This window comes from Telopea speciosissima, chromosome 7 (genome assembly GCF_018873765.1).
Source record: "Telopea speciosissima isolate NSW1024214 ecotype Mountain lineage chromosome 7, Tspe_v1, whole genome shotgun sequence".
In the NCBI taxonomy this organism is placed as follows: Eukaryota; Viridiplantae; Streptophyta; class Magnoliopsida; order Proteales; family Proteaceae; genus Telopea; species Telopea speciosissima.
The window spans coordinates 54,214,714-54,232,191 of NC_057922.1; the positions used below are offsets into that span (position 1 = coordinate 54,214,714).

Genomic DNA, 17,478 nt, shown 5'->3' on the forward strand with positions numbered 1-17,478 from the left:
TTTCTGCTCAGATAATAACTGTCTGGGACTTGTCGTCATTTAGCTTTCCATTCCCAACTGGCAATAAATCTCTTCCCTGCCAACTTTTCTACTGTTACCTGTGCATAATGAGGACAGAACACTTTGGGAGGTCACCAACACTTACGTGGAGATGAGTCCTTCCATGTCAGCTAATAAAATTAAGAAGCCCATCTTACTTATCCATGGAGAGGAAGACAATAATTCAGCTGGGACGCTAACGATGCAGGTATAAGGGATGGTGTTTTATAACATAGCCATACAACTGTGTTGATCCCATCTCATGTGTGTTTCATGATTCCCGAATCACTTAGGGTAATTAGGTTAACATAAATGGCTTTCAAACCACTGATGATTAGATTAAATTTTAAATATGATACTATCTCATTGGGTCTCGTGTAGTATAGATAGGGCTATTGTTTCTCTCTTTTCTTGATGCCAGTCGGATTGTTTCTTCAATGCTTTGAAGGGAGACAGTGCACTCTGCCGCCTAGTGGTGCTTCCTTTTGAGAGCCATGGTTATGCTGCACGAGAGAGCATTATGCATGTTTTCTGGGAGACTGATAGGTGGTTCCAGAATTTTTGTGCATCAAATGTTTCTAACGAGGTTACAGATATTGACAAAAGTAATCTACTTTGAACGCATACTCGCTATTTTAAAGGAGATATTTGCCCTTCTATTTTATACAGATATTGACAAAAGTAAATAAGATGAAAACAAAGTCATGAAAGATTCTGAAAGCAAAACGACAACTGTTGGTGGGTGGAAGAGGAGGCCCTGAACTGGAAGATACAGAGTGGGAAGGATTTCTGTCTACCACAAGGTCATCATTGTGGTAATTTCTCTCCACTAGTTTTATTTCCCCCTTTTTCATGATACAGGTCTTAAAGACAGTCCTACATGACTTAGTGGCAACTTTGGACACTTTATGGGTTCCTGCTTGCAGACGATCAGAACTTGTTTACATTCACATTAGATTTTTGTATTGTGACTCTTGGCAATGGGTTAGTGATTCCCTACAAAGGAGAAGGAACAAAAAATGAAATTAGGCTTTTACACAATGGAATGGTCTAAGATTTTGTGTACAGTTGCTTCCTTTGTGTGTACACAAGGAAGGATCAAAGATTTTGTGTCTGTTCCCTGTTGTGTACACAAACCTTAATTCTGACCCTGTGGAATTTGCATTTAGCTTGAGCAGGATGTGCATTATGTTTGATACATACCTGCGACATTGCTATCAATCTTTAAGGCTTTTTTGCCTCTTGATCCTGTCAATGTTGTTTTCCATCTATATTTGCTGGTAACTCTTGTTTTGGAATTGATAATGAGGCCTAAAAACAGATATTCTAAAATAATTATTCTTCTATGAAATCTCAAATTATCAATGTTGCTATTTTATGAAATTTCTATATCTTAGTAACTCTGTATATATTTCATTGTGGCCAAAATCGAAATCTTTAATGTAGATTTGAAGATCAGAAGAATTTCGATGCACATGAATTCATTGATTGAAAGCTCATGAAATATACAACATCTTTTCTCATTTTCAAGATTTTTTTTTTTATTATTTTGGATGCAAAACGGCTTTATAAGACCATTGTTTTTGCAGATTGGGGACACACAACGCTTGGATACTAACTACTTGGGAACTCTGATATGAGGAAGGGATGGATGCTGAATTTGTTCTTGGTGGACCTTCCATTATTCTAAACCTGAGTTTGGTAAGTTCCATTCACATCAGTTAGTATCAGGCAAGCCATTGCTTCTGGGATGTATAATGCATCGTTATCGTACGCAAGTCCTCTCAAATTGCATTTAATTCAACCAGCACTGTTGGCACCACATCCTGCCTGTATATGGGCCTCACACTGTATTCGCTCTGGCTCCTAATTGTTTTCTTCAACACCTCATCCTGGAAATTGTATAATCAGTGACATCCTCTTTTCTTTACCCAACGATAAAAACGAATGCATGCACTTGCACCTTAATAAGAGCAAATGTGCAGCCTTCATGATTAATTCGTCTAGATAAGGCTCTATATGAAGTGAACATGCGGGAGCTTGCTTAATGGCTCCAGGGATGGTTGATTATAAATATATGATTTTCGAATCTGCAAACCATCATTTTTTTTTTTTTTTTTTTGCTTTTGCACATGCTTCTCTTTCTTGATGCTACCTCATGGTTATAGTGAATGAGTTTGATGAGGTAATAAATGAATTTGTGCTGTCAAATGATTTAAGTCGATATGATGATCCACTCGGTGCATGGAAATACTCTCTTATAGCATTGCCATACCATTGTGATCAATTTGTTTTGGACTATAGAGTACATTAATAAGTTGTTATGTTATCTAAGAAGTAAATAGAAGTAGCAATTTTTTTTTTAAAAATTTCCTGAGGTTTTTACTTCTGTCATCCTTGCCTTGACCGACTGGTTAGTACCAAAATGGTGTGTTCTTTTTTTTGTTGTTGTGGTTGGGGAGGGGGGATTGATTTGTGTGGTTGGCAGGGAAAAAGTAGTTCCACTTGTTGCCTGTCACACCTAGATGGCAGGTTTAACTCCAAATTTAGTCCAGTAGTGTAACTTCTTGTTTATGGGTTTTTTTTTTTATATTTTTTATGGAAGAAACATAAAATAGATTAATGGAAACAGACAGAGACTTATCTACATTATTATTGTTTATGGTTTTATAAACAAAGATGTCAATGCTTTGGCAGCCTAAGATTATAGGGCAAAAGCTTGAGAGTATCTAGTGGGACACGCAATTGAGATGGGGCTATACAGTTGATCGAGTTACTTCATAATTTTTTTTATTGGGAAAATTTTTTTGGGTGGTGGTTTGTAAAAAATAGAGTGATTGCTAATCCAATTATATGACCACACCTTCGAGTTTACATGGTTGAGGAAGGATCATTCCCATTAAATGTACGGTGTTGATAATTCACAACTTAAAATGACTAAGATAGCTATTGGTGTGAACTTACCATGTGGATAGATGATATAGGCAAATTAGGTGTTTCGGCCATTGGACTTCTCATGGATGGGTAGAGATCTGGATTGAGGCAATGTTCACAACATGTAAAATTTTATGACCTAACGCAATGTGTTGGTCTTCTTCCATCATATTTTTGGACCTGTTTTTAGGTTGGCAAATTCGCAGCCGGGGTATCTAAGTCTGGGGTAGGTGGGAAGAGTCTGCATTGTGGTGTCTTAAGGTGTTTGAAGGAGAATAAAGACACACCATGTATACCATCGATTCATTGGTTGGGAAAACGATTCCAATTTGTCCAAGTGTGTAGCCCTAGGTATATAAAGACACACCGTGTATACCATCGATTCATTGGTTGGGAAAACAGTTCCAATTTGTCCAATTGTGTAGCCCTAGGTATATAAAGAAAGGGTTTTCTTCCGAGTCACTAAGCCTAGTGAAGTATAAGCGCTATCAAATCTTGATAGCTTGAGAAACACAGGGGGTCGCTCTGTATTTTATACAAACCTAAGAGGGTGGTAATGTAATTTTCCCTTCTTTTTTTTTGGGAGAGGAGGGGAGGACTTGGTTGCCAAATTACAGGATTGCTAATCCAGTTGAATGACCATATTAGCCTCCTACATGGACTCAACTGCATGGATGAGGAAGGGTTGTATGACGAAGTAATTTCACCTAAGATAGAAGATAGCTTGATGTGAGCCATGTGGATAGATGATATAGGCATTAGGTGTTTCGGCCATTGGACTCATGCATGGATGGTTAGAGATCACCTGGATTGGTCATTGACAACATGTAAAATTTTATGACCTAACGCAATGTGTTGGTCTTCTTCCATCATAATTTTTTCCTCCTTGCATTGTAATTGAAATGGAAGATGATTCCATGTGATTAAGGACCAGCCAAGCATTTGCTGCTCTTCTAATCAACACTTTTTGGGGAGTTGGATGGGATAGAATTGAGTTTGAGAGCATTTTGGATTGGGACACTTTGTGTGAGAGTAACTATTCCATTTACATGGTCTCTTGCTTCCACTATTTAAAAAATTAGAATATGACCATGAGTCATCTCAATTCCAGCTGATTGAGGGGGGGGCCGATTACAAGGTTTTGGTTATAAGATCAATAGGTTTTCAGATCTGACGGATGATTCTAGGGTTTTTGGAACGGATTCTAGCATATTCAAATCCCATCTAGATCAGAATCGGCATGAACTAATTCAATTTCCAATTCTGATTTTAAATCCTAGCTTGCTTCAGACCACAGATTCCTTTGGCTGGTTAGCAAAACGGCAAACTTTTTTGTCTTAGCTCTGTTTGTTTCCATGTAAAAAAGTGGAAAAAGAAACTTTTTTTTTGTGTAAAATAAGATTAAAAATTTACATAGCGGAAAATTTTCATGTACGTAATTGCACGAAAAATTTTACAAAAAAAATAAATAGGGTGTAAAGAAACTTTTCTTTTTCTCATTTGATGGATACACTACCATGTGACTGCACTGTCGAGTCTAAACTTGTATATTTCATATGCTTACTTCTTTTTTTTTTTTTTTGGGGGGTATGCTTAAAAAGAAAAGACTTGAACAGTATAATGTTAAAAAGAGATCATATTGATTGACGAATCAGGGGTAAAATTGTAAAAAAATTAAATATCCTTTTTAAGGAAAATACGGGGCAATGCCATCTAATTGGGGATATGTATCGACCCTTATCGATATTGTATCGATTTTCAGGTAATCAATTCTTGATCTGATACCATGCACTTTAACTATAATCGTTATCACCTCCAATTCCCTCTAATTTCTCACATAGGAGCGGATATGACCACCTTATCCCCTGCCCAAGGTGGGCTAGGGGTGGTCATTCTCCTATGTGAGGGATTGAGGAATTGGAGCCGGAATTGGAGGTGATAAAAATTCCTTAAACCATGGTTGACACTGATGCATTCAAAATCCAAAGAGATCTTGTATGTCTTACTATTTTCCTTTTTCTTCGCTTTGGAAGGGTTATAGAATAGTGTTTGCTTTAACAGTAACCAATTCTCATATTAGTGGCCCCCATCACCTCTCTTGGGAAAAATGTAGCCATTTAGCTAGACCACGTGTCTTGCTGAGTGTTGTTGGGCATTACGTGCCGAACATTCTATTCCTCATACCATTTTGCTCTCCATGTCACGACAATGAAGCTAGGTATTTCATGCTGAGCATTTCATTTTGCTCTCTATGTCACGGCAATGAAATCGGGCATTACATGTCTAACATTCTAGTCCTCAGACCATTATGCTCTCCATGTCACGACAATGAAGTTGGGTATTCCATGCTGAGTATTACATGCCGAGCATTCTAGTCCTCGGACCATTATGCTCTCCATGTCACAACAATGAAGCTAAGCATTCCATGACGAGCATTCCATGCTGAGCATTATGTGTCGAGCATTCTAGTCCTTGGACCATTATGCTCTCCATGTAACAGCAATGAAGCTGGGCATTGCATGCCGAGCATTCTTGTCCTCAGATCATTATGCTTGAAGTTGGGCATTCCATGCCAAGCATTCAATGCCGAGCATTCTTGTCCTCAGATCATTATGCTTGAAGTTGGGCATTCCATGCCGAGCATTTCATTTTACTCTTCCTTACTTTCTTTCTTACTTTTTTACTCCCTTATCCCTCATTCAATGGTCTAGGGAGTGAGGGACATTTGATATATCTAAAAATATACTTGTACACATGGTAGCATAACAAGAAGGTCTTGCTATCTACGTAAAACCTAGTGGGTCCCATATAATCAATACGCCTGAGATATTAAGCCTTCTAATCTCTTCCAAGGCGAGTCAAGGCAATCGACCTAAATCATTCGGTTGTAACAGCTCACCATCCACTCAACTGAATTGTAGCACAAATCGACCCGGAGTATAAAAGTAATAGTAACAGACAGAGGTAGACGACTCACATTTTATTATTCTTACCATATTTCACTCTTATTTACTTATTGCTCGGTTCTGACTTAATCATCGGAGATATCACGAGTTAACCTTAGGTTCGCTGACCATTCTCTATCTCCCCTACATGTCATCCACCTCAGCCAAATCAGAATTAAGCGGTAACAATCGCCAAGATGATCTCCCAATGTGTCAAAAAAATGTAGTAACGACATAAACATTAGAGTTTCTTAACTGCATAGAAGACGTTTTTTTTTTTTTTGGTAGAACATAGAAGTCGTGTTTTTTTTCGGTGCATACATATAAACTTAAATTTTGCATTGTTTTTAAATAACCCAAGCGCATGTGCTTTTTTCTTTCATTTAACCTTTAAATTTTACATTTTTTTTTGAGACATGAGGTCGGACATATTTTCCCTAGTCCTACTCCTAGTTAGCAAATTCGGATTTGGAATTATTCGGAATAATTCGTTTTGTTAATCTAAGAATTCGGTAAAAAAAAAAAGTTAAAAAAAGGGACATAATAGAATTCGGATTCGGATTCAAGAATTATTCGTTTACAAAAAAAAAAAAGCCGGGCAAAAAATTTGGAGGTTATTTTTAATATTTATAGTATCTATTTAACATTAACTATCAATTAACATACCTGCATAAGATACAAGTAACATAAAACTTGGAATACATGCAATTTTTAGTTCATATAATTTGATAATTCATAAAAGCATAACAAGAATTATAATGGTCTAAAGCATAACAAAAATCAAAATCATAACATTTAGTTGTAGTTTGTTTAGTCTATCTCACAGCTTGTCAAAATAAATCCTGCCCATCAATCAATGTTATCCAAAATTCGTATCCATCCTCTGTTTATGTTTCTATTAGACCATGTTTTGGCTTTATGTAAATTTTTTTTTCTTAATACATAAAACCTAGTCTGGTGGAGTACTTGAGTTTCAAACAATGGCTAATACTTTATAGGATAAAGTTGTGATGGGAGCTTGGAATAAAATATTCAAGAATCATTTCAGGTGGTCCATGATTACCCATATTTAAGGGAGAGAAGGAGAAACGAGGAGAAAAAGGAGGGATCCATCTATGATTGGTAAAGGCAAAAAGTAAAAGTGTGAAACCTTACAAGACCAAACCCTAAATAATTAATTTGATTTTGGATATAATTTGGTTTTTAACATAGCAGAATTATTCACCAACAGTTGCCTAAGTTCGAGTCCCTATTCTCCCCCCCTAAAAATAAAAAACATAGTAGAATTATTCGAATATTATTAGATTCGGCCGAATTATTTGCGATTTTTAAAAAAGTTCAAAAATATCACGACTTTTTTCGATTTTTATTTTCAAGTCGGATGCGGACAGAATTATCCGTATTATTTGATAAAATTTGGTTCGACCTAATTATTCGTCGAATTAAATAACTAAGGTCTTGCTTCCCTCTTCTCACCTTTCCCACTCTATTTAAATTTCCATGTTCTCTAATTTAATGCTGATATAATTTTGTTTGACTTTTTTTTTTTTTATGAAACAAAGTGTAAGCACACAAACCACACCAATCCCAAAAGGTTACCGTATTTTGTTTTACTTTTAATGTAAAAAAGGAAGTCTTTTAATTTTATTAATCCTAGAACTTAAGGATCCAACCAGTACTCTGAAATATTTTTAATGAATCAGGTTAACAACTTGTTTTATTTTTTATATATATATGAGAATTGTATTGAGGTCATAAGGAGTTATTTTTGGGGTTTTTTTGTTTTTTTTTTTCATGAGAGTTTCCTTGCTGTCATAAGACGCATAAGACAAGTTTGTCCTTCTCTGTATCACTGTGCACAAGGGTGCAAACTAGGGCTGCAAGTTTGGCCCTGTCAGCCCGAACCTGCCCTGAGCCCGAACAAGGCCTAGGCTAAGAATTTTTGCCCTGAGTCAGGGTCAGGTTAGGGTTGAGACCTCGGGTCAGCCCGACCATGATTTTGGCCCTGAAGAAATTTCTTTATTTATCAAAAAAGATCATTCATATATCAAGTCTGTAGCGCACTTGGTAGTTTTTGTTGTGTAAAAACAATTGTAACTAAAAGGTCTTGGGTTCAAGCTTTCTCTCTCACATCTTACATAGTCTTGTTATTTTAATTTAATTATTGCAGGGTTAGGGCCAATCAGGGCTGGCTTGGGCTGGGCTTGGCCCGTCAGGGTTAGGGTCAAGGTCTTTAGGCCCTGCGTCAGGGTCAAGGAGGGCCTGGGCCCAGCTAAGGGGACTCAGGATTGGGTTAGGGTTTTAAAAAGCCCGGCCCAACCCGACCCTGTTGTAGCCCTAGTGCAAGCTGTGCCTAAACACATGAGGCAAAATTGGACTGTCATTTCAGCTAGGGGTGCAAGTTTGGCCCTGTAGGCCCGAACCCACTCTGAGCCCGAACAGGGTCTGGGCTGAGGTATTTGGCCCTGAAGGCGGGTTAGGGCTGGAAATTTCTAGCCCTGAATCAGGATCGGGTCGGGTTAGGGTTGAGGCTTCGGGCTAAGCTTGGCCTAGCCCGGCCCGACCCTGATTTAAGTTATACTATAAAATATATGTTGATATAATATATATACATTATAAACTTTAAATATCACTTATATTTTTATATAATATATTTTATATGAAGACAATAAGTGATATAATACATTTTATTATAGTGTTATTTATATAAAATTGATAACGTTCTCTCCGGCCCATTCCAGCCTATGCATTTCTTTCCCCCTCCCTATGATCAGGGCCAATCAGGGTCAGCCCGGTCCGACCCTGAGGGCGGGTCAGGGTTGGATTTTTCTGGCCCTGAGTTAGGGTCGAGTCGGGCCTTGGCCTAGATAAGGGAACTTAGGGTTGGGCTAGGGTTCTATAAAGCCTGGCACAACCCGACCCTATTGCAACCCTAATTTCAGCCATTCAAGGGGTGGGCGGTCATTTTGCCGACCTTCATGTATGGAAGCTTTTTTTTTTATTTTTTTGTCTGATAAAGTCTCGTGTATGGAAGCAGTCTGCGCCCTGATGCAGAAGACATTTTCCCTAAAATTTGCCCCAAACATTTCTGATTAATTAATCAGCCTGCGCTCTGATGTGATTGTTCATTGTTACTTCGTTGTAGTTTCATAATTTTTTTTTTTTTCTAATTTTTTATTTTCATATTCAGTTGGCCCCACTTGAGACCACTTTAATTAGTGGAGGAACCTGGGAGTCTTTAGTTGTTGCCCATAAGACCCGTCATTATTGGTGGGTATTAATTTTTTGACTCGAGCGTTTTCTTGACATTGGGTCTTTGAAGTTTTTGAAGGAATTATATCTCTAGAGTTAGCAACTTATTTGGGTGGATGGGTAGAGGTGATGAGAGGACTATAATGCCAAGTGAAGTGACGCAACCACAACTTACTATTTTTGTTCTTCCAATTTCCATATCCATTTGGACTCACTTGATTTCCATTTGAGTAATGGAGAAAACCTGGCGCCCTTTAGTCTTTAGTCCTTGCCCAGATGACCCGTCACTCTGTACATAGTCTATATATGGGGCTACAATCCAGCTTTAATAAAGAAGAGTTAGCCATGGGTTGACCTACCAAGCTTGAAATTTTGAACTTGATGGACCATTTTAGAGTTCAGAGTCATGTGATTGAGAAATGAGTCTAGACGCGTTTTCCCTTATCCTGGCTCTCTCTTCCCACTTTTCACACTCGAATTCTTTTATGTTCTTTAATTTTCTTTTCTTGGCATCCAAGCATAGCCTAAGGCCCTTGTTTGTTTAGAGTGGACTTAGATGAAATAAAAAAAAAATTCTATCCCAATTTTATTTGATTAATTAGGGATTGTGAATTTACAAAAGCTTAAGGAACATTATTAATTATTTTATTTATTGATGTGACATTTCAAAATTCTATTTTTTTACTATCCAAAATTCCATCAAATTGATTGGTGGGACTTTAATTACTATTCCTGAGAAAAGTAATTTACCTTAACATTTCTTTCTTAACAAAACCCCACCAACATGTGGGTCACATCTTATTAACAATCCCACCCCACCTTCCCCTCTAAACAAATGGAGCCTAAAGAGATCAGAAAATAAGAAAAAGGTTGAGGAACATATATACAACCTTATCCGAATTAGATAAAATTAAGTCCATTTTAATCATTCTTATATTATTCCCTTCCAATTATGAAATTGTCACCTATTTTCCTGATATGTCATCTTTCTCATTCCCCCCACAATATTCGAAGTTTCCAACTCTATAAAATGAAAATGAAAGTGAAAGTGAAAGTGAAAGTTTTGAAAATCATGAGAGATGATAATGCCTTATTTTCTTCAGGGTTCTCCTTTAGTCTCACCCATAAGACCCGTCATGTAGTCCCCATCATAGGGCCTCTCCAGAGGAAAAAAAAAAAAAACACAAAGCACATACATAGAATTTCAATCCTCACAGCATCCCCGAGCTTCAATCAAATCAAATCAATTTCTTGTTCTATTTTAGGATTTCAAGTTTGAATCTGAAAACTTTAGTATAGAGTTGGATTTTGGAAAAATCCCTCTGATTTTTCTTTAATGCGAAGTGAGTGAGGCAAGCACAATTCTATACCGTGTGGAAATTTGAAAGCTCCAACTGACATGGAGAGGCATCTTCCAAACTAAGTGGGTACTTAGTTTGGATCCACTTGAGATCGATTTGATTAGTGAAGAAAACCAGGCTCTCTTTAGTCTTTAGTCTTTAGTCCTTGCCCACAAGACCCGCCACTCTGTACGTAGTCTATGGGCTATAAAATCCAGCTTTAATAGAGAGGACTTAGCCATGGATTGACCCATCAAAGCTTGAAATTTTGCACTTGATGGACCCACATTAGAGATCAGAGTCAAGTCAGTTTAGAAATGAGCCTAGACGCGTTTTCCTTTGTCCTGGATCCCTCTTCCCACTTTTTTCCACTCTAATTTTTTCATATTCTTTAATTTTCTTTTCTTGACATCCAAACATATCCTAAGAGATCAGAAAATAAGAAAAAGGTGAAGGAACATATATATACAACCTTTACCCCCAATCAGATAAAACTAAGTCCATTTTAATCACTATAAAAAAGAACTCCTATTTTTCCTTATTTGATTCCCTTTCAATTATGCAATCGTCACCTAATTTCCTGATGCGTCATCCTTCTCATTCCCCCACAATAATCGCAGCTTCCAACTCTGTAATGAAAATGAAAGTGAAAGTTGTAAAAGTCACTAGTGAGAGTAGATATGTCTTTATCTTCTTCAGAATTCTTCTTATCCTCACCCCTATAAGACCTGTCATGTAGTCACCATCATAGGGCTTCTCCATTCAAAATTGGAAAATGAATGGAAGGGTCTGTGATTTGAGGGGGGAAGGGACGGGGAGGGGGGTGGAATTGCACATACATAGAACCTCAATCCTCACAGCATCGACTCCAAATCTGAAATTTGACATGTGACTAATCTATATCATCTTCCAGATATCCATATGGTCAGGATTTCTTATTGCCTTATCACCCTTCCACATCCAAAAATGATCTCTAACCTTCCCAAATTAGAGAGAGAGAGAGAGAGAGAGAGACTTCATTATCATTCTTCTTCTTTCTCTTTTTGACTTCATCTCTGTAAATCAAGTCAATTTCATAGGCTCACAATGACAATGTATTTTCATATTATTCAATCTAATTATGATTATCAATTACATTTCAACACATTAACAATAACTAATTCAAAAGACTAAGTGAAGAGATTAAAAGAAGAACAAACGGTCTGAGACTGTTAATCAGACATAAAATCCGATGGAATAATTTATTTTTTCCAAATATTTCTTCAAAATTTTCAAATTATGGATCAACCACCTAAAGTGCAAATTTTGTTATATTTCTATCTCATAAATTCCTTTAAAATTATTGTCATATGAAAATGAAACAAGACCGGATTTTTTAAAACCCCAGCTCAACCCTAAGTCCTCTTAACTCAACCCAAGCCCAACCTAGCCCTAATTCAGGTTGTGATCAATGTGATATCCACGGCCCTTCCCACTAGACAACCTTGAAGACTTGAGTTAAAGTTAGCTTATGCTATATGAAAGATAATTGTTAGCATAAACCAAGTTTACTCAATAGCCCAAGACTTCACTTTCTCCATCTCTCCCTTTCTACTTGTGAAAATAACAATTAGCAAAGTAAATGCAAGTCTGGAACTAAGAAGGAAAGGACATGCCTGATGCTGGTACCCTTTTTTTTTTTTTTGTTTTTCTGAAATAAAACTCCCAAGTATTCTAACAACTCCTATTGAGAACATGTGTTGAACATTTAATATATGAGCCTAGATTCCACTTTTTATTTTTAAGAAGATTCGGGAATACGGGGTATCTTGTCAATAGGTATTTTTTTTTAAAAAAAAATTCTTCATTATTTTCAAGCTTTGATACCACATGTTAGATCTAAAATCCAAGATCATGACATGGATTAAGAAACATAAACAAGTACAATAAAGCTAAATACAAAGCGTACCTGAAAACCATTAAAACGAATATTGATTACCCAAGCTCGAAACTAGGACATAATCCTACAGTTTTATGAAACATATCTGTGTATTAGGAGGATAAACATCCTAAAACCAATGATAAATACAAAACTTAAGATCATAGGCATTAGGCACATGTCTCTCTCTCTCTTATCTATGTGTATTACAGCTTTGTACATTGTAACATGCTAAGAATATTAGATTGTAAATCTGTTAACGTTTGTAGACAAATATTTTGATTGTGATTTCAGTCAAAACCAAAAATAGCCCAAAATGGCTTGAACAGAAATATATCTAGTGACGATTGGCTTAACCCTAAATGAATAATAAGTCCTTCATTTTATCCTCTTTTTTTTTTTTTTTTTTTTTTTTTTCTGGTACCTTTTGAACTTCTATTAATCTAGAACACAATAAAAATCTTCACAATTGCAATCGTAGAAGTTTCTCATGACGTCAGAGTGAGAAATCACATCAATGAGAGGTCAGGAGACGGAGTCATTTTTCGACCACATTTTGGAATGGTGAAAAAGCTTCTCTAGCATTAAGAATCAAAGTCAATATCATATAAAATAGTAATTAATTTCTCCTTTATGAAAAAAAAAATGCAATAAAAAAGAGAAAAAGATAGAGACATTTCATCAATTACTCTCCTAACTTGAGGAATTGAAGCTATTTATGGTCCTCGTAAACACTCCTAAAAGAACCTAATAACTTTGATTCCCTTCCAATATTTATGCAACTGCCATCTTATATTAACTACATCCTAATTCCAACCCCCAATAGTCCAAGTCTCCAACTCTGGAATGAAAATGAAAGTCAAAGCCAAAGTCACCAGCAATTGGAAGGGCATGCTTGTAATTTTATATCATGTCTTTAAGTAGGTTTGTAAACGGATCGGATTCGGCTCGGATACGGATCGGATGTAATCAGATTCGGATATTTCCTGGTCAAATATGGATACCTCTAAATGGATTCGGATGCGGATCGAATTCGGATTTTCGACCATCCGTTTACACTTCTGCATTGTGTAACCGGAACCTTCCTCCCCCTAGTGGATACAATTCACTCTCAATCCATAGTTTTATATCATGATTCTCTTTTCTTCATATTCTAGAACAGTAGAACATGTTGAATCTTCAAAAACCCTCAAAATCGTTATTTACTTAATTTTTTATAATTAAGTACTCAGATTTTGATTTTTATCGAAATATTTGGATTTTTTTTTCGAATATCTCTAATCGAATACGGATACCCCTAAACGAATACGAATGCGAATCGAATACAAATTTTCAATTATCCATTTACAGTCCTATCTTGAAGGCACTTAAATAAAAGTCTTCTTGTGGGAACGTCTGTCTATAAATACGAAGCAGTAAGGAAGGGAGTCTTATCAATTTTATCCAGCATTTACAAACCCACCATACCTGCTCTTATCATCCATATGTCCCTTCTTCTTTTTAGTTCCTTTCAAGACATCATGTCTTGGTGTTTCTTTCTTTTCTTATTACTGTCTCTCTTTCAAACTGGTTTCCTTTCTTCTCCTTCTCCCACTCCCCAATTGTGTCTCCGTGATGAGAGGTCTGCTTTGCTGCAATTTAAGCAAAACCACTACCAAGTTTTCTCTCCAGACTATTCTCCATCTCCTTTTCTCAACTCTTGGAAGCCAAATACTGATTGTTGTTTCTGGGAAGGCATCTCTTGCAATGGCACCGCCACTGCTCATGTAGTTGCCCTTGATCTCTCCGAATCATCACTCTACGGTTCCATCCATTCCAATAGCAGCCTCTTCCATCTTCATCACCTTCAAATTCTCAATCTCGCGTCGAATGGTTTCGACTACTTTGCTCCATCCGGGTTTGACAAACTCTCCAGGTTAACCCATCTCAACCTCTCCTATAACTCTTTTCCAGGACGAATCCCATCACAAATATCACAGCTCATAGGTTTGGTTTCTCTTGATCTTTCTGGGAATCAATTTGAGGGCCAAATCCCATCTGACATCTCAAATCTTACCAATTTGGTGTCTCTTGACCTCCCTTACAACAACGGGTTTATCCAAAATTTGGGAGAATTTGTTCAAAACCTAACTATGTTGAGAGAATTGCGTCTTGATGGGGTGAACTTGTCAGCTCAAATAAATAGGGATTGGTGTCGTCACTTATCATCTGCACTCCCTAACCTTCGTGTGTTGTCGATGATTGAATGTTCACTTACAGGTCCCATGGACGCATCGATCTCAAGTCTTCACTTCCTCTCGGAGCTCTACCTTCACAACAACCAAAACCTGTCTTCCACAGTACCAAGTTCTTTGATGAACCTCACTTCCTTGACTGTCCTTGATCTCAGTGATTGTGGATTCCACGGAGATTTTCCGAGCAATGTTTTTCTTCAACCTAACTTGAGGTACATAGACTTCTCTGATAACTACAATCTCTCAGGTAGTTTCCCAGCTGAATTCCCTCAAATCAACACTACTGCTCTTCAACATCTGGATGCTAGCTGGACAAAATTCCAAGGAAAGTTGCCAAGTTCAATTGGAAACCTTATGTTTTTGGAGCAACTATCTCTCCGGAGTTGCAACTTCTCTGGACCAATCCCACCTTCTCTTGCAAACCTTACCCATCTTGCAGTGTTGGATCTTTCATCCAACAGTTTCAGTGCTCAAATTCCTTCCTTTTCCAGGGATAGGTTTCCCAATCTTGGGGAACTATGGTTAGCCAACAATTTGCTCGAAGGGCCCATCCATTCTCATTTGTTTTTTCTCCCATCGATGAATTTGCTGGACTTGTCCAATAACCTATTCAGTGGGGTCGTAAATGAACCTATTCACAACATCTCTTCTTCTTTTTCTACTCCTCCTCTAGAACTTTATTTAAGTGGCAACCATTTGAAAGGACAAGACCTGATGAGATCGATTTCAAAGATCAAAGGAACAATTGAGACACTTGACCTTTCATTCAATGACTTTGGCTACTTAGTGGAAGAAGATAGAAATCTTTCGTATGATGGTTTACCCAACAATCATAGTGGTGGTGGTGACAACTTCTTTGTGAATGCTCAAATTCAGTATCTGGGGATGACTTCTTGCAACATTAGCAAATTCCCAGATGATTTCCTTAGGAACCAAAAGGAATTGACCGATTTAGACCTTTCTTACAATAGAATTAACAAATTCCCAGCTTTCCTTAGGGACCTAATTAAGGGATTAAGTTCTCTATATATCAATGGCAATAGAATTAGCAAATTCCCAGATTTCCTTAGGGACCTAATTACGGGTTTGAGTTATCTTGATATCTCTAGTAATGGAATTAGCGGTGTGATACCCAAATGGATATGGCAAGAGAATTTGATTCAATTAAACCTTTCTAACAACTTGTTGACAGGTCTGGAATTGCCATTACCTAAGCACTCCTTCAACATTGAAACACTTGATCTTCACTCAAATATGATGCAAGATAACACTGAGGTTGTATCTCCCATCTTAGGGAATCTCACTTCCCTTCTCTCTGAAACTACCTATTTCTTTTCGATTTCAAACAACAAATTAACTGGAAAAATCCCTTTCTCGATCTGCAATGCAAGCAATCTTAATATCTTGGATTTGTCCAACAACCAATTGAGTGGCAACATTCCAACATGCCTCGGGAATAGCAATTTGGCGGTACTAAATTTGGAGAGAAACAAATTAGATGGACCCATTCCTCTTGCTTTCAAAAATGGATGCAAACTGCATACCCTCAAACTCAATAAAAATAAGCTTCAAGGAAAAGTTCCAAGATCACTGGGCAACTGCAAGCTACTCACGGTGTTAGATATTTCGGACAACCAGTTGAATGGTACCTTTCCCTATTGGTTGGAAAATCTCTCTGAGTTGCAGGTTCTTGTCATGAGGTCTAACAAATTTGGTGGTCCCATTGCTGAACTCATCCAAGCTGATTCTCATCCCTTCCCAAGCCTACACGTCATTGACCTCTCTTTCAATAACTTCATCGGAGATTTACCATTGCAATACATTTGTCATTGGAAGGCGATGATGTCTGATGAGGATACTTCTGATTTGCACTACATTTCTGAATGGAATTATTCTGCCTACTATCAGGACACAATTGCAATTACGGAGAAGGGAATATCCTTGGAAATGCAAAAAATTTTAACCACCTTCACTACTGTGGATCTATCCAACAATCTTTTTTGGAGGAAAGATTCCAGATGCTTTAGGCAATTTAAAAGCATTGAAAGTACTCAACTTGTCCGGAAATAGCCTTACAGGTCAAATTCCATTTTTGTTTGGGAATTTAAGGGAACTTGAGTCGCTAGATCTTTCAAGAAACAAACTATCAGGAGAAATCCCAATGCAATTGATAAGTTTGACCTTCCTTGCAGTCTTGGATCTATCGTACAACAACTTCACTGGAAGTATTCCACAAGGGAACCAATTTAACACCTTTTCAAATGATTCCTACAAGGGAAATGCAGGATTATGTGGGCTGCCTTTGTCAAGGAAGTGTGGAGTAACAGATAGAGCATTACCTCCAACATCAACGTTCCAACAAGAAGATGATTCAACATGTTTACTTGATTGGAGATTTGCCTTGGCAGGATATTGCTCTGGTTTAATAATTGGATTGGTTGTTGGACAACAGTTATTTTGGAGAAAAAACAGATGTTCTGAGTTCATTTCAAGAGTTGTGGTATCCAAACAGAGAAAAGGGTCAAGGAAAATCAAACGCCACAATAGAAGGAAGTGAATCAATCTCCATACATACCCTGAATAAATTAGATATGTCACTGTATCACAATGAAATGTCTGTTTTTGCTTTTTCATTCATGTACTTGTATTATGCTTCCATGTTTGAGTAAATGTGTTTATTCATGTTTGGGTTGTGTTGCGTCAAGAAATCGTCAAGCGGTCCTGCGAGTGCCGTCACCTGCAAGTGGACCAAAGGGGTCAACAGAGAGAACCGGTGTGGTCCCAGCCTAGGGCTCTCCGATGCCAAAGTTAGATCT

At 37.4% G+C, this 17,478-nt stretch overlaps 2 long non-coding RNA genes and 1 pseudogene across 2 annotated transcripts; 2 read left to right on the forward strand and 1 right to left on the reverse strand.

Moving 5' to 3' along the window:
* The first annotated feature begins 708 nt into the window (after nt 1–708).
* Nucleotides 709–2,258, forward strand: LOC122669670. Its single transcript, XR_006334060.1, has 2 exons — nt 709–854; nt 1,613–2,258. It is a non-coding gene; the product is annotated as an uncharacterized LOC122669670 (long non-coding RNA).
* Nucleotides 2,259–14,220: 11,962 nt separating this feature from the next.
* On the reverse strand, nt 14,221–14,510 carry LOC122669671. Its single transcript, XR_006334061.1, has 2 exons — nt 14,360–14,510; nt 14,221–14,287 (listed from the first exon to the last, which is right to left on the reverse strand). It is a non-coding gene; the product is annotated as an uncharacterized LOC122669671 (long non-coding RNA).
* A 50-nt stretch (nt 14,511–14,560) lies between these two features.
* Nucleotides 14,561–17,246, forward strand: LOC122668692 (annotated as a pseudogene).
* Nucleotides 17,247–17,478: the final 232 nt, after the last annotated feature.